Below are 25,462 nucleotides of genomic sequence, written 5' to 3'. Positions count from 1 at the left end.
GAAGGCTCGTGGAATAACGTGTTTCCTGAATTGAGGAGGTTCTTTCCATTCAAATCACAGTTTTTACATGGCGATTTGCCAGTGCTGCTTTAAACCTGACATCCTAATAATGGAGAAAAAAATCTCAAAGGAGAGAAAGCCTGACAAACAGTGGTGAAACGCAGAGACCATATGTGTGTATCTACTCTGCCTATGCCGGGGTTTTGGTGGCCCACCCAGTGTGCGGGTTGTGGGGTTTTGTGGGGTTGGGTTTTTGTTGGTTTCGTCCTGCATTCTGGTTGGATTGTTTCCATCCTGTGGCCATTCTGAGCTGCTGAATAGGAGCTGCCCTCTTTGGACGGGCTTGAGCTCTCCAGTGGGCCACAGCCCCTGTGCTGGGCTGCACTCTCTAAACTACCTGCCTGGTACCTGACACCAGCCTCTGCAGGTTTAAGTAGCAACCTCGACACACTCGATATGAATGTAGAGAGGGCGAAGGTACTTAATTCTCTTCCATAGGCGTTAGCCCTGGAGAGGAAAGATGCAATTTGAGGGCTTCTCTCAGATTCTTAATTGAACTCACTGACCTTCATCAGGCTTCCATACAAAAATACCAGGGAAATTCAGCCCATTTTTCTGAATATAATCCAGTTCATTTTCTGGAAGAAATGATAACACTAAACTGGTAATGATGAGTGGTATTTAATTTCCAAAAACCCCTTCCCCATCCCCACCAGTGAAAGTGGCCTCCCTGTGTTTCGCTGGGTGGTTTTCAGTGGGAATACAGATGCTGATCTCACCCAGCCTCCCTCTGTTTTCTTACTTTGAAAATATCAGTTCTTTGGCTTGTAGGAAAATAATTGAGTCCCCACATTAATTGCTAGGGAACAGTCAAAAAAGAAAAAAGAGAGGGAGAGAGAAATGACAAATAAACCCAAAAAGGGGGCCAAACACCAATAATCCACTTGGTTTTCTATTTATTGTAAGATATTGTAACCTCCCAAGGCTGGTTCAGATAAATATGTTTTGTCCAAGTTCAGGGGCTGTGGTTTTTCCTTGCTTCATGAAATTGTCTATGGGCAGGCCTTCGATCTTCTGGATCCAGGCAGCTTTGCTGGCCTTTTCTGGGTTGACCACTCCAGCAGGATTTCTGGCCTGATACTCCTTCACCATGGCCTCCCCATACTCCTTCTGCTCCTTCACAGTCCACAGCATGAACTGGGTGTTCACCCAGAAGGGGTCCAGGGCCTTGCAGAAGTGAGGCCCGTCTTTCTCAGCAGCCTGGGCCGCCGTGCCCACCGGCGGGGCCAGCATGCGGTTTGGTTTGATGACTTGCGAGCTAGTTAAGGGGCTGAAGCTGTGCACCATCCCATCAACTGAACTGGTCGCCCCGTCTTCACCCTGTACGCTGCCAGCGAGCCTAGGGTGGACGAGCACGGGCTGGGGTAGGGTGGATTGCACTCTGGGACTGTGCAGAGAATTCTTCAGGTTGGGCTGAAGCTTCTGGATTTCGAGGGGAATGCTGGTTTGTTTCACATCTATGGAAGGGTTGCTGAATCTCAGCCGATCAACTTCACGTTGGACTGATTTTCCCTTAAAACTCAGGACCTTCCTAGGGTATGAAATTGAAGGTCCCCAGGCATCAGTGACCTGGGCTTGGGGCCTACAGGGATAGGCAAACTCCCCGGAATTATGGGCTTTCTTCAGGGCGTTCACTGTCAGGAGGAACTGGTCAGGAGACATAGGGACGTGTCAGGAGTTTTTCTTTGAGCGGTTGATCAAATCTGCAGAAGTTCTTACTTGTCCTTTTTTTGGTACTTTCTCCACATCATCTGGTTTTTCTAAAAAAAAAAAAGGAAAGAAACAGTGTTTCATGAGAAACTTAAGTACTTATGCATGAAATTTAAATTCCTTCTAACTGCTCCTCAGACTAAGGTCTTTATTGCCCAGCGGACACACTGTCATCGTGTGACCAAAAATTCTCCATGAAACCAGAAATTGTAACAGATTTAACATAAGTTTTAAACAAATACACTAGTATTTGTGTACTGGTGTGTATTAACCTCTAGGTATGCACATTTTGGAAGGAACATATGTAATCCACCCATTCTTAAAACTTCCCTGAGGGAATGATCTTCACCCCTCTTTCATAGGCCTTATAAATTTTTAGTAACAGATTTCTAAATAAAAGTCATATTGTAAATCTTGATCTCCACCTTCTTAATCAAAGTGGACTCCAAATGATCTTTGGATGTTTCTCAAAATCAAAACTGCCTTCAGATAATGTGTCACCCCTGGAAAATGGAAAGGATCACATGCCCAAAAGACAGTTCCTGAACAGGTCTTCCCAAAATGTTTTGAACAATAGCTGCTGCTCCAAAAGCCACTGACCAGGACAAGAGATTCACTCTGGCATACTACCTTAGGGTCAGGACCCCCAAGGTGCCAGACCCTTTGGTTAGCAAGGATGTCTTCAAAGGTGAGCAAATCTATGCCTCTCACTCGGGCCTTTCAATCCTTGCAGTACCCCACAGACACACTGGAAACATGATCCCCGTATTACAAAAGGAAAGACTGAGTCATGAAAAGCAGAAGTCATCTTGTCTTGTCTGTCCTAGCGAGTACAGTCTGCACCCTAGACACCAATCTGTAACCAGAAAAGAAAACACAATGGTGTGTTGCTTTTATACTGTTATAACAGTGTATAATTCTCCTTGACCAAATAGATTTTATCCCCAGATATCTGTGTATGGGCATACTAAGATGGGATGAAACTTCAAATGTTGTTCTGGTCTTTACTTTGTTAATTAAATAAGTTTATTAAAACATATAAAACTAAATGGAATTAAGATGTTAACATAGTCCCCGTTCTCCTTTGAATTCCAGAATAAATGATTCTGTGGACAAAACGCAGTTCTTCTCCTTCTATTAAAAGGAATTGTGATGTGCTCATTGTTCATTAACTTGTCTTTTTTTCGTATAGTGATATATTGTGGATCTCTTTCCAACGTATGCACTTCCTCATCCATTTTTCGCTGTCATGTGATACTCCATGGTACAGATTCGTCATCATCTACTTAGTTATTGCCCACGGATGGACATTTAGCTTGTTAGTGATCAACCTTAAAGAAAAGCAAGTACCGTTTTTACATGTCATGTGAGCAAGTGCAAATTGATGGATATCACCCCATGTTGGCTTCGGGGCAGTGGGAGTGTGCAAGCATTGGTGGTGGGAGAGTGAGTTGACAAGGCGGTTTTTAAGGACAACATGGCAACATCTTTCCAGATTGTAAATGCAATTATCCTCTGGCCCAGCGAAGCCACTCCTAGGACTTTACCCTGCAAGGTTTACACCTGTACAGGTACGGACACAGGTATGTACAAGGATGCTGGCTTTAGTATAGACCTCATAAAACTCAATTGTCTTACTGTTGCCTCAAAACTAGTCTCTGCGGTGAGTTTGATTCAAAGAAACACTACTTATCAGCCAAAAATATTTGAAAGGCATTTTAAATCTTTGCCAAAGCCGCTCAGAACCAACAAAGGGACATCCCATTCATGGTGTCCAGTGACTCTTCTTAAAAGCCCCTTCCCCACCTCTCTCCGTCACCTCCCCATCTCATTTGCATAGCACTGCCCCCCAACCTAGCTCCTCCCTCATGAATCCCCTGCAGCGCCCTCTGAAGTCAGCCTGGCTGCCTCTTCTCTCCAGCTGCTGCACTCCTGGCTCAGGCTGATGACACAAGGGTCCCAGAAGTGAGGAGGCGCCCGGAGAGCCAGCAGCTCGAAGCTCGTCTCAGAAAGGCTCTCACTCTGCATGGCCTGAAGGTAGTAATGGGACAGTTAAGGGAAACCAGTCACTCTTGGGAGAAGCTGGGCATTTTATTCACGCTGAATCAAAGATAAGCAGACTTACTGGTGGACCTGCTGAAAAACCAGGCTGAGCAGAGACAGAGAGAGAGAGGCTGGATCTCACCACACTGGTTATGAATGGAGCCTCACCGTTCTTACCTCCGGGGAGGGGTTTTGCTTCCGAAGTCTCTTGCTCCCGCTGGCCACCCCTGCCGTTTGCGTCCCTGGGACTCATTCTCTTCCTGCCGTCTCTTCGGGGTGGCTTTGGCTTTCCTTGACTCAGAGCTGCTTCCGTTAACGGTGCTGAATGACGATCGGGGTGGGGGGAAGCTGTCGTAATTGCATAATCCAATTAGGTATGAATAAACGGGGTGTAGCTGATCATTCAACTGATTTTCACTCGAACGATCTCTTTGTTACCGTGTCATCCCATGAAAGTCGGTAGTCACCTGGAGCCTAAGATGTGTCTAGATCACCTCCTGACCTCCCCCACCCCCTGCCACCACCACTCACCTTTCCTACTGATTATCAAGCTCTAAGCATTATTTAAAACTCTCCAACCTCTGTCCTAACCACTTCCGGTGTGACAGTCTTGGAGGCAATCTGTTGATCCAGTATTTTCCAGGTACGCACGCTATCGATCGGAGGTCTAGAGAGAATACATTCTGCAGAGAACACTTTTCTGCAGTATAGCATATCTTGTCTCTGTCCTAAGCAAATGATTATGCACTGTATATTTGGATTCGGGGCATGGGGGGAGGATGTTGATTGTTTGGCTTTTGTTTTGATGGCAAGTATTGTGCGCTAGTCTTGTCTACCGTAGGAAGACTCTAATAAGTTGGAAAACTTGGTCCTTGGAAAATCAGATTCCCTGGAGCCGGCTAACAAATTGTTAGATGGGAGAGAATGGCTCTCACCTTCCCTAAAGGTTGGGATTTATATCAGCAAGAATCCATTAGCCAAGATATCCCGCAGAGAAACTGGTCCTGGCACGTCCTCACCTGCTCCACTGGGCACCACTCAGGCTGCCCGGGATTTTGTTCTCTTACCTGTAGGTGACCTGGATGCCTTCAGAGAGATGCAGGACTTGTGAGGTTTGCTTAACAGGGACTCCTGGGCTACTTGTTTGCTGGATAGAGAGTCCCTGGGGCTGTAGATCTGAGTGCTGGACTTGGAGAGAACTTCTGTGAGGCCATTTTCTTCCCTGTCTTCCTCTTTGTCCCTGGTCTTCTGTTTGGCCCATTCCAGGGGGTACTGCCACTTTATATTCTCGAACTGGAACATGAGAACATTGCTCTCCGTGTTGATCACCATCCTGGAACCAAAGCAACAAGATTGGGAGGCCGCCACTTCCCAGCTTCCAGATAGCACTTGGACTACTGTCGTGCCCAGTCCTGAGGCCGAGGGATCAGTGCCACAGACAGGGCGGTGCAGGTCGCTGGAGGGTCTAGAGAGGAGAGAGGCAGCCGGCCGTGCAGCAGGGGGTCGTTAGCTCTGTAGCTGTTTTCCTTAAAAATTAAATGTGAGCAAGGCACATACATTCTGATTACTTCGCTTCTTGGGTTAAAATATTTTTAAATGAATTTCTGTTCCTGGAGTGGGCGCCAAGTACCTGGGGTGCCCGAGGCAGAAGGCTTAGCTACTCTGCACACAGATGTCTTGAAATTCACTCCTTTTTTTTTAAGCACAGCAGCCACACGCCACGTCTCTGCCCTGAGGAATGTGGAGAAGTCTGTAATGGGGAGGCCTCAAGCCCTCACTGCCTGCCGGCACTCTCCTTCACTCTGTCACTCCAAGGTGTCTGTGTGTGCTCTGCATTCAGACAGAATGCCTGCACTTTGTAAAGCAGGAGGATTTCCATCTTCCCTAATCCCCACTGTCAGGCCACTGTAGGGAAAAAGAGTTCCTAACCCGGGGCCCCCAACATCGCTTCCCACCCACCCACTGGGTCCTGGGGCTCCTGGAACCCATAAAGCACCGCTTTCAACCATAAGCAAGACATGGAAATGCTACGTGCGGGTTCCTTTCTGCTCCAAAAGGCTGCAATGTTAAGACTCTCTGGCAGCGTAAACTCTGTAAAAGTGACTTGTTTTTGGAAAGGCTGGAATGGAATTCAGGGAATCATTCCAATTAGAAATCTCTTCCAGACTTATTTTCATTCAAGCTGAAGTCTCTCTTTGGATGTCACAAACGAGAAAAGGTCAGAGGGGACCTTTTTTAAATGGCTTTTTTCAAATTAGTTCGTATCTGAAAAGAATTAATTTACTGAGCCTTGTTACTAGCACCTCGTCCTTTAAGATGGTAAAAAGTACAAATAAAGTTTCATTAAAAGGAAGGCAATGTGGTTGGAAGTGATTAGGTGATGCCTCAAGCGAGCCTGTGGGAGAATGTAAAAGATCAGTATAGTTGGGTATTTTCACGTAATATCATATGTGAAGTGAAGCATATAACACACAGAGTACTATGTACAAGTCGTGTAGTCACGGTTCTGGTTTCTGTAAACTCAGTTCTGCCCCCGGGACATTGGCCGCCTGCCAGTGCCACCCCCCACCGTCCTGTAAGTCTCTGCAATGGAAGTGAGACCAGGAGACAGCCGGTGCAGCTCTCAGGCTGAACACGCGGCCAGGGAGCAGCAGGGGTTGCAGGTCTGCAGAACCACGGTCCCCGTAGCAACACCGAACTGCACCCATCACGTGATTTGATCAGACACCCGAGCAAAGGAAGAGTAACGTGATCCCCGATTGCTGAGTTTTGTGCGAAGTCCCATGAATGAGTCCGCAACTCATAGAGTCAGCCTATTACTCCACTGCAGCCAAAGCTGGAGGGGAGCACTGCCAGCCTCTCCTGCTGCTGACAAATCCGGGGCCAGAGTCCCAGAGGAGGGAAAAACTCATCCAAACAGAGCAGCTCAGGGCTCTGACCTCCACACCGACCACCCACCTGTTGCCCTGAATAAAGAAGGACAGCACAGGATCACCTCTGCCATTGGCCTTCATCACCTTCAGGCAGTTCCCATTTAGGAAATTGTAAATGCGGATCTTGCCGTCTGCACAGGCACTGATGACCCGGAGGAAGAGAAGGGCCACGTGGAGCACCTCCCTGGAAGGGAACAGAGCAACGGGCAGTACCCACCTTCTGGTAAACTGCTTGCATTTGTCTGTCATTGGGGCGTTCTGTGTATGGTGGGGAGGCAGGGGTCATGAAACGATGGAAACGATGTGTGTCATCATTTTTTAATTCTGGGTGGGAACCATCAACCCTCAACACACAGCCGTACTCTCTCTCCCTATTCTGCAGTTCTTTTGCCTACAGTTTGGTCACAGTGCCGGCCACCAATGAAGCCCAATGGTTGGAAATTCTAGACAAAGACTTTAAATCATCTATTTTAACAGAAGACTTGAGAAACAAAACAAAACAAAACAAATACATAAGACTATAGAAAACAAAAAGCAAAATGGTAGAGTAAGTCCATTTTACACTTAATGTAAAGGGATTAAACTCTTCAATTAAAAGGCAGACATGGAAGAAAGGATCAAGAACACGATCCAACTATATGCTGTCTATGGGAGGCTCCCTTTAGATTCAAAGACACAAATATGTTGAAGGTAAAAGAATGGAAAAAGATACTTGATACCAAAAGAGACTGGATCGCTATATTAACATCACACAAAATAGACTTTTACAGAATTGTTAATAGAGACAAAAAAGAACATTAAATAATGTAAAAGGATGAATTTATCAAGGAGATACAACAATTATGAATGCATACACATTATTACAATACTAGCCGTGGAAAGACATTAAGGAATAAAGGTTTAAAAAAAGTCACTACAGAGTCCAGAAGCTTTTCTAAGCAGCATCATTTTTGTCAGCCCTGCTTTGCACCCTCTAATTTCATTCCTCTTATCCATTCTCTCCCAAACTGTATGCAGAAGCTTAATTTTGGATGAAGAAAAAAATGTTGGCCCAAGAGGACAGGAAAGAGCCCACTTTCTCTGGTCCTTCTTTCATGAAGGACCAAGAGCAAATATATCTGTTTTTTCACCTGTTTCATAGCCAAAAAAGGGGTTTTAGTCCACTCATTAGACCTCTCCAGAAAGGCAATCTGTCAAGTTAGTCCTCATTGTCCATCAATTAGAAATATTCATTGAGCGTTTACACATACACAGCACTACTTCAGATGGTGGGAGAGGAGGCCCTGCCGCTGAGATCGTGGACCGTTTCCTCCAGATTTGCTGTAACTGCACAAGGTATCAAGAACCAATGTGAATGGTGTGTTGGGGCTGTCATTCAATGGAAGTGGAAATGGTCTAAAACGGTCTCGTAGCTGAGGTGGAGAGGGAGGATCACGGATTGATGAAATGGAGAACAGACTGCTGAGTTTGCCGGGAAGGATTTATTTTTCAGGAGCTTTACTAAGTCCTACCGAATCATGCCTGGAAGGTCTGGGAAATGTACAGTCACAATATTCAGGGGAGTCCTCCTTGAGGTCAAGGTTTGAGAACCCAGGTGACATGCTAAGAGGCTTACCAATACTCACCTGGAGGGTGGATAAATCACTGAACACTGGCCCTTCCTGACAGCCACCTGTCAGCAAGGCAGTCATGCACCCCAGACAGCATACACACGTGCACGCATGTTCCCTTCCCCCACCCACAGGGCCAGCCTGCCTGTTCAAGAGGTTCCTGGGAGGCTGCAAGGGAATCTGGGGTCATGTTGCACCAAATAACTATCCCCTGAGAGATCCTTCTGGAAGACCTATTTACTCCTTCAATCAATTAGGACCGCGGTTAGTTCCCTGGGATTCCTTAGCCTGCACTCAGGGGAAGAAGCATTGCTCACGCTGAACAGCAGTGGCTTTGAGCAGCTGCAAACCCACGACCATTGCACAACCACTAACGGACCACAGTGCCTTTGCTAAATAAGTTTAGCTGTGACCTCAGCCTACTTCTCAATTGTCTCCACGTAGCCACCACCCCTAAACCAGGACTGGAAGAGTGAAATGGAATCCATTTGCTGTCCTGGAATGGAATCTAGCTCACGGGTTTTAAGGGAGCTCCTTCTCTAAGCCCATAAGTGGCTTTTAAACTTCTGGCACTTGGACAAGTTTAAGCTTTTGTGAACACAAACCTCCTGGGCTAAAGACCAGTTCCAAGAATTTTAAGTTGACTGGAACTGGCATCATTTGGGACAGTACTACCAATATTCATACATTTGATATCTAATACATACACATTTATCACGTGTTCCATAAGCATAAAACTTCAGTAACTTCTCAAAATCCACACCGAGTATTATGATTTCTTAAGAGAAACAAGTGAGGGCAGGAGAGGGGGCGGCCAAGCTGGGTAACAGGTATAAAAGGAGGAAAGCAGGAGTGGGTCAGAGCCGAGGGACAGAAGGCCAGCACAGGGACCGATTGGCCAGAGGGCACCGTCTAGGCTCTGAGGGAAAAGGAGGGCTCAGGACTTCAGCCAGGGCTTCCTTGGCACCTACTTGGGATGCTTGAAGGCCATGAGGCATCACTCGTACTTCCCCACCATGCTCCAGGCCATGACCAGGCCGTCGGCGCTGCCCGAGAGGAGATGTCACTGGTCAAAGAACAGACACTTCACGGCTCCCTCATGGCCGTTGAGAGTCTGCAAGAAAGCATGCCCCTGTTTTCAGCCCGCCTTCAGCGCAGACTGGGGGCGTCTTCAGATGAGTCCCAGAGCCACACTCCACCGATCCGTGACGACCACCCACTCGGTGTGTACCTGAGCCGACCTGAATTTTGCTCTAAAAAGGCCAGTAGGGCCCGTGCCTCCTGCATGCAGAGATTTCTCCCCCAGTTGAGCAGGAATGTGATCAGGGAGAGAGCTGCTCCTGGCGGGTCTGTGGCGGGGCAGGCCCCGTCTTCCCGGAGTGCCAGAGAATGTTAAAGTTTCCCTTCCTCTGCTGCCAGACAGGGAAGGGGACAGGATTCCATCCCTCATTCCTCAGCAGGACCCAGAGGCCCCTGGGGCATCCCGGTGCCTGCAGCTGCCGGTCAGACTGCAGCGACAACATCACCAGTGGGAAAAAGCCACCAGTCAGACCAGCTCACTGTGACACTGAGTTCCTGGCACAAGCGATGTCTCACCACCACCGGCTAGGGCCAGGGGGTTTCAAATCCCGCAAGAACAGTTTTGGGGTGTGAACATTTAATAATTTTGAGGCAGTCAATGTTCTCATGAGAGAGTAAGGAGGAGGACAGTTGTGGCTTTGTCCAGTCTCAGAATGGCCCCTACCTGGGGGGCAGGGAGACTTCCCCTTCCCCGGACCACCCTTTTGGCGACTGTACTCAGCTGCTCTAGGGTGGTCTGGGGCGCTACCTGGAGGAAGTTGATCAGTGTCCTCCCGTCCCTCACTCCTGGTGCCCCCACCCCATGCCCCACCCACCCTCTCACCTTGACCAGCTGGGCGGTGATGGTGTGCCACACCTTGACCACGCCTCTCTCACAGCTGCTCACAATGTATGTGTCATTGATCCTGGTGGCCAGGATGGGGTCTTTGTGTTTAAAGGTCTTCAGGCACCTCCCTGTCTCGATATCCCACTCTGGAAGGGCGGGGGGGAAAGAGAGGAAGGTGGGGGGGGGACAGGTGCATGGAGAGGGTGATGGTGGGGGTCCACACCCCATCACAGAAGCTCAGACCAGCCTAGCCCTGGAGGTCAGATCCCAGAAGGCTTCACCTGGCCCAGCACAGGCCACAGGCTCACCCCTAGTCTGCGTTCCTGCAACACAGGGCCCCCAGTCACACTCCCTGGGAGAGCCAGCCGGGCACAGACCTTGGCTCTGACCCTGAAACTTAGCCTCAGGGTCTGAGAGCTGGACAGCTCATCTCCACTGGGCCTCCTCCTCAAGCCTGGAAAACACTCAAACTTCAGGACAATCGTAGCATATCTGTGGTGTCATCATCCCTCCAGATGCTACTCTCCTGACCCCCACCTTCTGGCCCCCAAAGAGAAGAAAGCTGTCTCTGCTCTTACACATTTAAGTATTTCTGATTCTGACTCTGGAATTTTACTACCGAGAGATTGTCATCACGGGGGCAGGTTCACTGCTGCTTCTCTGTAGACGGGGCTGGAGCACTGCCTCCCGGACTGCGAGCGCTGGGCGGATGTGCGGGTTGACGGGGGGGTGGGAGAACCGAGCTTGAAGGAAGACACTGAGAGTGGGCACCGAATTCAGGGGTGAGGACACTGAAGTCGGTTCTGTCAGCCCCCAGAGTCCCTTCTGCTTCTGTAGGCAGCGGAATGTGTAAGCCCGGACTGAATACTGAGCAACCACAGCCGATCCTCACCCCGCGCTGACGGTGGACTGGGCACCATTGCAAGCGCCTGACGTGCAGCAAACCTCCTCCACGAGCCAGTGCTGTTATTAGTCCTCACCGGACAGGTGAGGAAACCGAGGCACAGAGAGGTTGAGGAACCCGCTCTAGACCACACAGGCGGTAAGCAGATCGAGCCAGATTCAAACGCAGGGAAACTGGGTCTGGAGGCCATGCTCTTAACCATGAACCCTAACTACGTTAGCACGCTTTTCTGCACTAAGTTTTTACATACATGCTGCCCCTTTTATCAAACTAGAAATGGGAAAATTGAAGATGAATTAAAAGATCCACTGGGAAGGCGCCCTGTTTTAAAGAATTCACTGTCTCTGTTTTTGTTCTGTTTCAGGAACCCTGGCAGGTAGGGGGAGCCCAGGGGAAGCAGGCAGGCTGGGATATGGGCCAGGATTAGGGTGAAGTGAGAGGTCCTCGGGTTATTTTTTCATCATGTATTTTGCATGTTGATTTTGACTTTTCAAATACTGCATTAAAATATGTGTCTTGGTTACTGAGTGTTTTGGTGTCCCCTTAAATTCTGCACCAGAAGTGAGGGCCTGACTCCCCCGTCCCAGTTCCGGCCCTGCTGGTGCCCCCCATCCAAGACTCACTCAGCTGGGTCGGAGGCCCTGTCCGCCCTTCCATCTTCAAACCCTCATCCTGCATCCTTCCTGTCGCACTCCTCAAGGCAGTCACGGCAAGGAGACTGTCGGTCAGTTGAGGAGGGAGAAGGGGTCAGGAGTGAGGCTCCCAGGTGGGTCTGAGCGTTGGCACCTGTGACGCCACCCACAGTCCCTTTCCCACCACCTCCTTCCACCTGCTCCTAACATGCAGTGGCTTCCGGGGCCCTGGCTTCCCTTCTCTTCGCTCTTCCCTCCTACGTTGCAGAGGAAATCTCATCCACACCTGGGCTTCCACGTCTTATTATAATGGATAACCTCCACGTTGATGCACTTGCCTCTGCCTGGGAATCCCACACTCAACGTGTTAGCGTTCTATTTGCTGCTGTAACAGATTGCCACCCACTTAGGGGCTGAAAACAGCAGATGCATTAGCTTACAGAAGTTCAGCACGACCTCACAAGGCTAAAGGCAAGGTGTCATCAGGGCTATGTTTCCTCATGGAGGCTCTGGGGGTGGGGCTGGGATTTCTTACATGTTACTATTGTACTATCACATGTTACTGTCCCCCCTTATATATTCACTTATCTGTCTCCATTAAGAGACCAGGAGCCTCTGGAGGAGATTAAAGGCCATGTCAAAAGAGCCGTATCATGTTCATTTTCCTCCCTTACCACCTACCACGGCATCTAGTGTTCAGCAAATAGCCAATAAGTGAGTGGATCACTGGATACATGGATGGGTAGGTGGCAGGATGAAGGACGGCCTATAGACATGAGCAAAGCAAGAGGAGGGTATAGCTCAAGCGGTAGAGCGTGTGCTTAGCATGAACAAGGTCCTGGGCTCAATCCCCAGTCCAGTCCCTCCATTAAAAAGTTTAAAAATAAACCCAATTACCTCCCCACCAAAAAACAAACAAACAAAGAGGAAAGAACTAGAAATGGGCAAAGTAAGTCCTCTGGCAACCCACGGACTTGGGGGAGCTTCTTAGAAGCTGTGAGCCATTTCTTTCTCACCTTTGACCTGGCAATCTTTTGCTCCAGACACAAGCCTGGTCTTATACACATCCATGCACGTGATGGTGCCCTGGTGGCCACTGAAGATTCATATGCAAGCCCCACTTTTCAGATCCCAGTACCTGCAGGAATCAAGCAAAAAAAAAAAAAAGCTTTTGAGACTCTCTGAGGACCATCCTGTCTAGGGCTCCTTTAGATCAGCAGGTGGCCGGAAGGCGGCAGTTTCATGAGTCCAAGGCCTGGATCTGATTCCCGGTTGCAGCACCTAGTAGGTGTGACTTTGGGCAAGTTGCTTCATTTCCAGGTACGCTTCATTTCCTCACTGATAAAATGGAAATGATAATAATAGCAGTCACCTCACAGGGTTTTTGTGCAGGAGTAAATACACGAATGCGGTGACTGTCAGCCGGGGTGATTTCCACGCCCGGGGGACCTCTGACAATGTCTGGCAACATTTCTGGTGGGCACAAGTCGGGGGGGAGGTGCCACTGGCATGGAGCACGTAGGGTCCAAGGATGCTGCTGAACACCCTCAGGTGCACAGGCCCGCCCCCGCGGGAAGAAGTCTCCTCCTTTTGGTGGGGGGGTCATTAGGCCTATTTGTTTATTTATTGTTAGTGTTTTTTTTTTAATGGAGGTGGGAAAGCAAAATGGTACTACAGCCACGTGGGAGGACAGTTGGTGATTTCCCACAAAACTAGAAAAAAACCCTGCAAACGGATGTTTATAGTAGCTTTACTGCTAAAACTTAGAAGCAACTAAGATGTCCTTCAGCAGATGTAAGAATAAACAAACTGCGGTGCCGCCAGACAAGGGGCATTACTCGGGGTAAGAAGTGTCAACACAACATGTTCTGGAACCATTTGCGCTTCCTCTCCTATGAAATTCCTGTTCAGTTTTCATTTTCTTGTTTTTTGTTTGGTCTATGTATCTGTTGACTTATTTATCCTTTTCTTATTAATTCATACGAGTTTTCGAGTTTCCTAGATAACTAATTCTTTATCTTTGTGCTGCAAATGTATTCTTCCATTTAAGACTCATCTATGGTATCTTTTGATGAACAGAAATCTTTAACCTAAATGTAGTAGACCTTGTTGATTTGACATGTTTAGTAAACCCTTTCTTACCTTAAAGTCATAAAGAAATTACTCAGGAATGTGTTCTTTAAAATTAAAAAAAAATAGTTTTGCCATTCATCTTTAGGCCTTAAATCTACCTGAAACTGATTTTGTTATCAAATGAGGTAGGGGCCCCATTTATTTTTCTTTTTCCTCTCTGTATTTGGATATCCAGTTATCTACATACCATTTATGGAAAAACTCTCCCTTCTCCAGATGGATCTTAAATAGTAAAATTCCATTCTTTTTATAGCTGAGTAATATTATATATCTATACACACACACACACACACACATACCACATCTCTCTATTCATTCATGTGTTGATGTGTAGCACAGGGAACATAGCCAATGTTTTGTAACAACTTTATATTGAGGGGGAGTAATTAGCTTTTTAATTTATTTATTTATTCTTAATGGAGGTACTGGGAATTGAACTCAGGACCTTGTGCATATTAGGCGTGCCCTTTGCCACTGAGCAATACCTTCCCCCCATAACGACTTTAAATGGAGTAGAAACTATAAAAATACTAACCATTATGTTGTACACCTGAAACTAACATAACATTGTAAGTCAACTACAATTTAAAAAAAACACTCATGAACTATAGTTAACAATACTGTGTCGTATATTTGAAAGTTGCTAAGAGAGTAGATCTTGAAAGTTCTCGTCACAAGAAAAAAATTGTAAAACTATATGTAGTGATGGACAAAACTAAAGTAAGCTGTGGTAATCATTATGCAATATATGCATATATGAAATCACTATATTGTCCACCTAAAACGAATACGTTATATGTCAATTATACCTCAATAAACAATAGAAAACTGATGCACGTGGGTCCCAGGAGCCCATCCAAGAACATCTTTGAAAGAATAAAGAACTATGAACAATGCACACCTCCATCAACAGAAGAATTAATGAGTTATGATGTATTCATCCAATCAAATACTGTATCTCTGTGAAAATTAATTATTGCTACCTACATCATATGGATGAATCTCAAAATCATAGTTCAGTGCAAGAATCAAGTAGAGATGAAGTTTTAAAATACAATTCCACTTATGTTATGTACAAAAAATGGACAAAAGTAGTTAATGTGTTTGGAGATATATAAATAAGCAGCAAATCTATAAAGAAACACAAGGGAATAATTAGCATGAATTTAGGATGCCCTTACCTCGGGCTGGGAGGGAAAAAGAAGCAGTAAAAGAAAGGCACACAGTGGGGTTTGGGGACTGGGGATGATCTGTTTCTTGGCCTGAGTAATGAGCACATGGGTGTTTATTATATTGTTTTAAAATATATGTATATATACATTTTTAAACACTACTTTGCTTCTATACTATATTTCTACTCACAAAAGAACTGCTTTCCCTTGAAGGAATCTATCAAAAGAAATATCAGTTATGCCTTCATCTAAGAATGCTAAACAGAAGACACTTTCTGATTCAGTCTTCAGCTAGAAAATTGTTATAAATTTATCTCATTCAAAGTTTAAACAATATACAAATTCTTGGTTTTTATCTTGCCAAAAAAAAAGGTGGGTTGTTCTAGAAGTCAGTACCATTTAGGATAACTTTTGCATAAATATGAAAAGGTAAGAGCATGCATGCTTCTTCCATGAGCCGCCTTCAGGCCTGGGGGTGCTGGGGACTGCTCACCTGATGCTCAGGTCATAACTCCCGCTCAGAAGAAAGTTGTCCTCCTCACACAGGAAGAGGGCGTGGACGCTCCTGGCATGGCCTCGGAGTGTGATGGGGACCTCCTTCACTTGTATGACGTCCAGAAGCTGGATCTTCCGTTTGGAGGACACAGCTAGCAAGTCTCCCCCAGAGTAGTGGATGATTCTGCTTCGGTCCCACCTGAGTTGCCAGGGTGGAAGGATGAGTAATGAAGGAAGGGTTGGTGTCCTTCCTGGAACTCCCTCAGCCCAGTGCCTGTCACCTGCAGCAGTGGGAGGATGGAAAACCCGGGGCCTTCCAACACTGGAGGCAGAAGAAGGCTAGACCTCGTGTCAGCAGGCCCTGGTGGAGCCCCCACCTCACACCATAACAAAAGCCTACTTCAGGTAGATTTAAAACCTAAGGACAAAAGGCCAGACTGTTTTTTTCTTAATTCTGCTAATGTATGACAAGTCCCCAAGGGAGATAAAAGAGTCGTAGCATTTCCCAACTTGTTAGACCGTGGAAACCTTTTTTCATGGAAAACCTCAGATGAACACAATTGGGAAGCCCTAGACCCACTGCACATCCCACTGTTTCCATCTTTTCCCCCCTTTAACCGACATCTACTCGGCATATTTTAGGAGCAAAGTCCTGGGCTAACAGGTGCTAATGGGAAATTCAAAGATGAATAGGGTATGGATGGACCTTGCCCCTCAATGAGCTGATAGTCTGTGAAACAGGGTGAGTTGAATTAATTTTCCAATCATAAGAGCATCAGCAAATAGATGGAATATGAGCAGGATGACTGAATAATTTATTGTCCAAAGTGAGATTTTTTTCATTGTGAAAGGAGACACTATTATTAATTCAAGGACCACAGAATGAAGTGGGATTGTTCCAGTAAACAGGGATTTATAGTCACCCTGAATATGAGGAGCAAATCCTGACGTTTTTGTCCTCATTCCATTTGTCATTTCTAGAGTTCGAGCTGTCATCCTCTCTTCTAAAGAGCACGTATCACCATGCTCTCCGTAAAAACTCAACTTTGCCTTCCCCCTGCCTGCTCTGTCTTCCCCCTCCTGGTGGTCAAAATGCAACTTGTTAGTGAGGTTCACGGCCAAAAATAAAATAGAGATGGCCTTCCCAAAACTTTATGAATAAAAAGTGACTCCTAGGTCTAAAGCAGAGCAGAAAGTTGATTATTAATGGGGCTTCTTCTGGACTATTTAAATGAAGTCACACCCCACAGTTATCATAAATGTCATTTTCATATTTGCCATGGACAGACATTCCAGTGCTCTGCTGAAGTCGGGGGCGCAGCACAGCCCTGCATCTCCTTAAAATATGTGTCCATACACGCAAAGAAGAAATTCTAGGATCAACAGCAATGTCAACGGTAGTTATCTCTGTGTGGCAAGGCCGTGGGACAACTTTCCTTTTCTCTAGACATTTTCTGGCTTTTAGTGGATTTTTTCCCAATAAATATATATTACTTCTAAAATTAGAATAAAGCAATAAATACAGTTTTAAAATATTTCGTGTGTGTGCAAAAGGTCGTTGGTCAGTCCACCCCAAGTTTATAAGGGGAGAGCATCCTCCAGCTGCTGCCAGGAAAGGTGCAACAATCAAGCACCTATTCCCCAAATGGGGTCTCGTGCTGTTCTGGGGCTGGAGCTTGTGGGGTAGAGGGACCACTGCCTCTCCAGGTGAGCGAGGGTCGTGGAGACCCTAAGCCAGTGTGGTAATTCAAGGGTCCCTGGAGACCTGTATTCTGGCCCCCGTACCTATGTGTCAGAGAGAATGCTGATATTGTAAGTCCCGCAGAAGACATTCCTCTCCTCCATCTGGACCTGCTGAGTTTCCTGGCTCTGGTATGTGGTCCACAGGTTGTAGTCACTCTAACAAGGGAAAATCTGCAGTCAAAGTACAGCGGCAGCTTGACCCAGGGCCCAGACACACATCCCCGAGAGCCTCCCCTGGCAAGGGGCCAGGGGCCCGCGACTCCTCTTCTTAAGGCTGTGGACGCTGCTGCATGGTGATGGGGAGGGGCCGGCAAGCACAAGGAACCCACAAAGGAGAAAATTTTGAGTCAGGGGTCCTAATTCTTCCACCTCCGGTTTCAGGAACTTGTGATGTCAGCAACAGCACAACTTTTCCAAAGATGAGCTCACAACCAGGAAATCAGGATGCATGCACAATAAAGCTGCAGGTGCCCCCTGACTGGCCGTTTCACCGCAGCTTCACAGTCACATCGTGTATTCGTGACGGTCCGGAGAGACTCAAGTCACACGTGAAATTACGCCTACACACCCCAGGCACTTGTATGGCTAAGTTTCTGCACACCTGCAGCCTTCACTTCCCCCTGCAGCAGCCTCACAAAGCAGCCTCACAAAGCACATCACATGCCCCCAAAGTGTTCTCATCATTTTATAGACAAGCTGTCTGAGCCTCAGAGAGGGGAAGCCGATTTTGTCAAGTTTAAACAGCATGCTCCTCATTCTTTTCCAATATTCCTTCCATCTTTCCTCCCTTCCTTCCTCCTCCCTCCCTCCCTCCTTCCATCACTCACTTCCTGAGTAGCTGTGGCCCCCAGGAGTGCTAAATTCTGGCACAGCTGACTCAACCAGACTTCCAATTTTCTTCCCAGCCACACTTTTAAACCTCAAAATACAGGAACTAGCAGCCATGCTAGCAGGAAGCCAAAAACACACCCACATGCTATAGCCATGTCCTCCCACACCCTGCATGGTTAAGTGAGGGCCAGGGCCGAACTTCAGCCTTCAGTGCCCAATAAGAATGGACACTCACAATCGCCTGCCCCAGATGCCACTGGAACCCACCTTCATTCTCAGTTTCCATTTCTGATTTTTCACTCTCAGGTGCTTCCCATTGTCCACCACTTTAGGAACCAGGATGGAGACTTTGTTGGCATAATGAGGGTCTATTCCCCTGGTGTAGGACCCCTGGGCGGGGAATAACAGAACACGGCTACTCTTAGTTCTTACACTCTGAGAGAGGAAACACCGGTGCTTGGCAGGATCTGAAAGACGGGTAAGGTCTGGCCAAGGAAGGCCTGGGCCCGGCCAGTTAGGCCAGTGGTGCGTGCAGACAGGCCTCAGGAGGACAACGACACCAAAGGTCTGGGGGGGCGTGTGAGAGGTGGCGGGCGGTTCCCAGCTTCCCGAGCCTGGCCTGCCTCCTCTGTCTCCTGTCAGCTCTCTCTGCTGGGAAAACTCCAGGCTACCGAGAACCCATGATTTAGGCTCAGGCTTCAGGCAAGAAACAGAAGTACAATTGCCAGAGATGGTTAATATCTGGGGAAAATTGCATTTTAACCTAAAAGTAGACTTCATGGCCTTGAGGCTCTCTTACTGCATGAGCCACGATGTGGCTCCCTGCGGAAAGTCCCTGCTTTGTGAGGTCTCAGAAAGGCTCTGTGTCTCTCTTCCCGCAAGGTTTCTGCACGTGTGGTCCCTGCCAGGTGCACTGACAGTGGGAGGGCAAATGGAACAAAAAGACAGTGAGGAAGCACCAACGTGGAGCAGGAGGCCAGCTCAGCGTCCACAGCAGGTGGAAAGGCTCACAGCCAGGCCGGCCTCAGCGAGGCAGTGAGGCTGGTCCAAGGCTGTCGCCTCCCAGACAGGAAGTACCTGTAGGAAGGCGATCTGGTGCTGGATGAAGTTGTGCGTTGACAGGTCCACCTTGACCTGCTGCACCAGCGCCGCCCAGTGCTGGCTCACAGACGCACACCTGTTCAAGCTGTTCTTATCCAGCATGCCTGGAAAGCAGGACGGGGACCTGGGAACCTCCCCCCACTGGGGATGGGAGGTCTCTTGAGAAATCCCCCAAAAGGCCCCGCATACTTAGGATACGCTTGGAGAGGTGGACAGGCAGGTGACGGATGAAGTCCTGGTACCGGCTGACCCCAGACGATAGCTCCCGGACAGCATGGAGGTCCACCGGCAGGCCGTCAGGGGCCGACCCTGCTTTGGACACCCTTGCTTTTCCAGAAAACAGTCTGTTCATCTTGGAAGTGCACTGGAGCGAACTCTTCCACTGCCCTTCTAGAGGGAAGCTGGAGAAAGGGGCACAGTTGGGGTGGCTTCGTGAGACTCCAGGGCAAGAGCGAGTCCTCGCCAGAAGCTCTCCCCAAAATAGAGCTCATCAGGGTCAACCCTCAGGCCACTGGAGTTTGCTCGTTTCTTCTGCCAAAATGGAAACAGAACTTCCCGAACCAAACGCACGAGCCGTCTTCAGCCTTCCCAGCTCAAGGCCGTCTCTGCCGTGCCGACTGCCCTGCTGGTGAAACGGCTGTGTCTGCAGCTCCCTTTAAACGATCCCAACCAGAAAAAGGCTTAATTTGAAAAGAGGGGGATGATTTGCAGCAGCATGGATGCACCTAGAGGTTATCACATTGAGTGAAGTAAGTCATACAGAAAAAGACAAGTATCACGTGATGTCGCTTATATGTGGAATCTTAAAAAAAAAGATAAAAATTCTATTCACAAACCAAAAACAGACTCACGGACATAGAGGACAAACTGGTTACCAAAGAGGGGAGGGTGGGGAGGGATAAATTAGGGTTTGGGGCTTAACAGACACACATTACTTCATATAAAATATATAAACAACAAGGTTCTACTGTCCAGCACAGGGAACTATATTCAATTTCTTATAATAACCTATAATGGAACAGAATCTGAAAAGAAAATATATATGTCAATGTAAATGTGTAACTGAATCACACTGCTGTACACCTGAAACTAACACTGAATCAACTACACGTCAATAAAAAATTTTTTTAAGAGAGGGATGGCTGAAATAAGATATAAGATGTTGATAATCACTGAGGCTGAGGATGAGGGTTACATGGGTGATGGTGAGCATCTGAAATTCTCCATATAAAAAGCGTTTTAAAATCGGTGCCTTGTGTTTTTTGTAATCATTTCACGTATACATCTTACTTCAAACACCAACCGAGGATGGCCTTGAGGTCAGGGCCCATCCCCCACTGCTTCCATTTCCACCTCAGGACTGAATCCAGTGCTGCAAAAACAGACGCTGGTGGGTTGGATTCTGGAGGTGTTCCCCCTCCTGGGTGCCAGAGGTCAGGGGCTGGGTGAGGGAGCATGGCCCGGGGCAGACAGAGATTTAGGGTCACACCAACTGATTTTAATCGTTGCTTCTCCCCGACCATGTGTGCGGTTAAACAAGCCCACTGTAACCCCAAGTGAATGTTCGTTGCCCAAATCTGTCCTCCCCAGAGGCTACTGCACTGCCACCCCCAACTCCACTGGGACCCCCGTGTCACCTCCAGCAGCGTCCTTGCGGCAAGCTGGCTTACCTGCAGCAGCTGCTCCCCCCGGCATGATCTCCTGCAAGCCTGCTTTTCCTGAGGTTTTGGTGGACAAGGGGAAGTCTGTGTTCCTGGTTCTGCCCGCCCCGCAGACTTGTGAGGCCTCACACGGTGGGGTGGGGCTACAGCCTTTCTCAGGGAAGAAAAACACTTTGCTGGCATCATGATCGAACCCTGAAAAACAAAAGAGCAGGACGAGGGGCTCTTTAAGGAGGTGTGTGGAGAGAAATTGGTGGAGAGAGGTGGTTTTACTTCTACTGGGTTCTTTCAAGTCTACACAGAATGGACCAGGCCAGTGACACAAAATGCACAAGAATCGCAGAAAGCCTATTAGTCTCTGCCAGCCCACCTGCGTGCAAGACTGATCAGAGCTCCATACACGGGGCGGGGGGGCGGGGGGGAGAGAAGGAGCCAGCCCTGTGTGTGGAAGGAAGGCGCTGGACGAGGGGCTGCTTTCCTGAAGCTCTTGCTTAATGTTTTGCAACAATATGAATAAACACCCTTGAACCAAATTAGAAAAGTGAACTTTTTAAGAGACAAGCTCTCCCAGGGAAAGGGGAAGGTTACCCCAGTCTGTAACTGGACTTACACAACCTTTAACACCAGGAGCTGATTCCTGGGTGGGGAGAACCACAGCCCATGGCAGGTGCGCGGCAGACGCCCTGTCGGGAGGGTAGCATCGCTCGCAGGAGATGCTCAGGAAAGGAGGCCTGGTTTCCAAGCCCCTGACAGGGTGACCATGGCCAAGTCCCTCAGGGTCCCTGAACTTTGGCTTATTTACCTATAACGTGAAGGAGTTGGACCCGGTCAATCTCTAATCTAACTAAGAAGATTCTCTGGTTTTCCCACCATTTCTGCATTCCAGACGATCATTCCTTTACCTCCAAAGACACACCAAAGACATCAGGTGCATAGATCAGGATCTAGCTGCCCCCAAAGTCAGGTAACTTTAAACTCCCTTGGATTGCTATTAGTCCACAGATCAGGTCTCATGGACATTAGGAATCCCCCGCCCTCAAGAGCTCAAACTCTGTCTGACGTCCCAACCAGCCCCTCTCACCCTGCTACGCCTCTGCCTCCCGTGCTGGACTCCCCTCCCGGACCCCCTGCAGTCCCCAGGCCCTTGGCTCCTTTATGATTGCTTTTGCTGCCCTGGTCCAGCTGGCGCAACATTTCCAAGACCTTCTCACCGACACCCTAGGCCATTGTCCTACCTGAGTGAGGTCCTCAGACCAGCATCCGTGTCTGCTGGGAACTGGTGAGAAACGCAGGCTCTCGGCCCACATCACACCTGCTGGGGAGGGCCCCGGGCACCTGTGTGTTACAAGCCCTTGCAACGACTCTGACACATGCACCACTGAGAACAGCTGCCCCGGCGGTCGGGCGGGGGTTCCTAATGTCCACACGCGGCCCCTCTGCACCTCCAGCCTCGGATAAACTCCACTTCAAGGCTGGATTTCATGCACAAGCAAGGAATACAGTGGAACGAATGAAGAAAAGCCCCGGGTTTTGACCTCTTTGCCTGGTCTCTGTACGGTGCAAATGGAAGGACAAAACAATTCAGCAGTGTCCCCTTTGCATCCCCACAAACCCACTTCAGTCCCTCACCAGCTTCAATCTCAAACCAGCTGAGGCAGGACCCACACCAGCATAAGTAGCAAACGCACAAAGCAGCCATTTCTGGGTGTAAGGGATGCAGACGTCCATCCTAGAGGCCAGCTGAAAGTTCCTCCTGCATTTGTCATTTCATAATTTTCCAGAAGGAAGACATACTCAGCAGGTTCACCTTTGGCAAACAGGATCAGGTGTCAGGACAAAGAAGTCTGTTCCGCAACCTGGAAAACCCCCATCTACCTAGGCCTGTCTGCCCCTCCTGCCCCTTTACAGGCTTCTGAGGTCCGGCCTTCTGGTCTCCAGGGGCTCCCCTCTCCACCTGTGGCCGTGCTTACCTGAGGCGGTGTCTGCTCTCTCAGCAACAGGGCTCCGATGACGTTGGCGGCAGCAGCAGTAACTTGGGGTCGCACATCTGCAGCAGCAAGAGCGTGTAACTGGCCTTCGTCCGGTGGGAGCTCTTCCCAAACCAGCGCAAGATCTCCCTCATCTCCTGTTCCACCGTCTTGTCCAGCATCTGGTTCAAGGAGGACTTGACAACTCTCCCCTCCTTCTTGCTGACGTTGACCCGGGACCTGTGGTAGATGAAATCCTTCCCCTGCGTGGTCTGAAGGATGTTTTGGAAATAGTGCAACAAATACAAGCTATCCAGCTGCGCCAGGACGCTGACCAGAAACCTCCTCCGGGACACCTCGCCCACCCGTTGGAACCACTCTTTGGTGGAGAAGACCTTCCAGGCCAGGACGCACGCCTCACACTTCTGGCACATGGGGACAGAGTCTTTCCCCTTCTCACACCGAAAATAGGGGGCATTCCTGAGCCTCGATTCCAGGTTTTCCATGGTCCTGAGATGACCGGCTCATTTTATCCCTGCCCGTTGTCAACACCACCAAACCCGAGAGGAACAGGAGAGGCTGATAAATATCCCAGTTGAGCCTTTGCTATTATAAACATCTCCCAAAGGAAAAGTTAACCTCTGCGATGGATGGAAAGCTTCTCTCTCCCAGAAACTGCCGGTAGACTCTGGCTTTCTGTACTGACCTCCTTGGAAACATGGCTTTACCGTAAAACTCCTAAGCCTGGCGCTGCTTAGGTGGAGGCAGTTGCTGTATATTCTGAAAGAGCTGGTCATCTCATTTCTAGAACAATAGAAATAGAGTTAGTCCAGATCCCTTTGAACGGGAAAAAAATGTGGTGGAGCCTGGTGTTGAGCTTCCACTGTGCTGCTGTTAATGACTTTTAAACACTTGTGAATACACAATTAGATGGTACCTTCTTCGGTCTGGAGATTTGGGTTATACGGTGGCTGTCCCAGTGATCCTGAGTATGTTTCTAACCATCTTCTTAACTCATCATCAGAGTGGAAACACAAATGTTTTGTATATATTTAAGTTACTTGACTGCTTTTGAATGCTAACCAGAAACCCCTGCAGGGAAAATTCTTGGTAGAAAAAATTTAAGTGGGCCTGAGAACATGTCTGGGAACTTCCAGCCTCAATCACACGCCCACCCAGGTGTCTGGGAGATGGCACAGCTGAGCAGTGGGGAGTGTGGGGTCTGCAGTTGGACTCCTGGGCTCAGAGCCCAGCCCAGTTACTTACTAGCTCTGTGAATACAGGCACATTACTTTGTCACTGAAATAAAATGCACAACCTGAATGTTGAGAATTCTGTTTTATTTGGCAGTCTTTCTGGGGATTCAGGCCTGAGGACTCGAGCCTGGGAGGCAACCTCTCCGATCGCTCTATGTGTTTCAAAGAGGCACGAGAGAAGCCAGGATATACAGGAGTTTTTGCAACCAAGACCAGCTAATCAGAACATTAAGGGATTACTGTTGATTAAAGAAAACCAGACATCTCAAGTGAAGGAATTCAGTGATTTTCTATGTATGGGAAGGTGCAAAGGTCTGGGCTCACTGAAAGCATTCCTTTGCCCAGCACCTAGATACTTAGGGCCTGTGTCCTGTTCTTCCACATCCTGAGTGCCCTCAGTGGGCAAGGCTAGGGGTGGCAGCAGAGGCCGGGCTGCCTGCTTGTCTGCACCGAGTTCCCCCGCTCACTGTTGGGGCGGTGGTAGCAGCTGATGACTTGATGGGCACAGCATCCTTTGTTTACTGATATGGCTGCAATATTTTTTTTTCATTCACAACTTAATCCTTTATGCTCCAGTGTTCCTGTCTGTAAAATGGGGATGACAGTGGTCCCTACTTCAGAGTCAATGTGAGGATTAAATGAGGTATGATATGCAAAGCCCTCAGAAGACTGCCTGGTGCATATTTAGCCCTCAATAAACGCCAACTTCTGTTGCAGTGTCCTCATCAACGTTATTGTCATGCGGATCATTATTCTGGGTGGCCAAATAACCAACGTCCACTACAATGTTTATGTGTGCGCACGTACATACACTGAGCTGCACGTGAAGAAACGAGTATGCACGTAGTTCTTTAAAGGAAAAATGACATGAAAACGACTTCCTTGATGATTCATGGGGTCTTTACCCTTTGGCCCTAGCTTATGATCCACTCACGAGTGATGACAGGCCGTGACAGCCAAACCTGTGAGTGCGCAAGGCCCCCGGGGTCCCCAGCCGAAGCCTCTGCTGGCAGTGCTGGCAGTGCTGGCCCAGAAGGAGCCCAGAGCTCACTGGGCTTTCCAAAACTTTTTTAGAGCAAAACCTGTTTGCAAGTCATATCTTCTGTGAAAGCACATTATGTAACATAGACATAGTGATATTCTTTTAGTGAAAACTTGTAAGTTCAAATGTTGCCTTGTTAGGAAGGTGATCGTTGAGGACAACGGAGCTCTCCTGGCAACAAGACCTTTTGAGTGAGGATAAAGATGACAGAGACTGTCTTACACAGGCTTCAAACTGCACAAAATTTAAATTAGTAGCTGCTC

At 48.2% G+C, this 25,462-nt stretch overlaps 1 pseudogene; it reads right to left on the bottom strand.

Moving 5' to 3' along the window:
- Positions 1–939: 939 nt before the first annotated feature.
- LOC140692701 (F-box/WD repeat-containing protein 10-like) lies at positions 940–23,660 on the bottom strand (annotated as a pseudogene).
- Positions 23,661–25,462: the final 1,802 nt, after the last annotated feature.

The sequence above is a fragment of the Vicugna pacos genome, unplaced genomic scaffold (assembly GCF_048564905.1).
Source record: "Vicugna pacos unplaced genomic scaffold, VicPac4 scaffold_15, whole genome shotgun sequence".
Classification (NCBI taxonomy): domain Eukaryota; kingdom Metazoa; phylum Chordata; class Mammalia; order Artiodactyla; family Camelidae; genus Vicugna; species Vicugna pacos.
The sequence above is the reverse complement of the archived record's forward strand: the minus strand, read 5'-3'. Positions and strand labels throughout refer to the sequence as shown.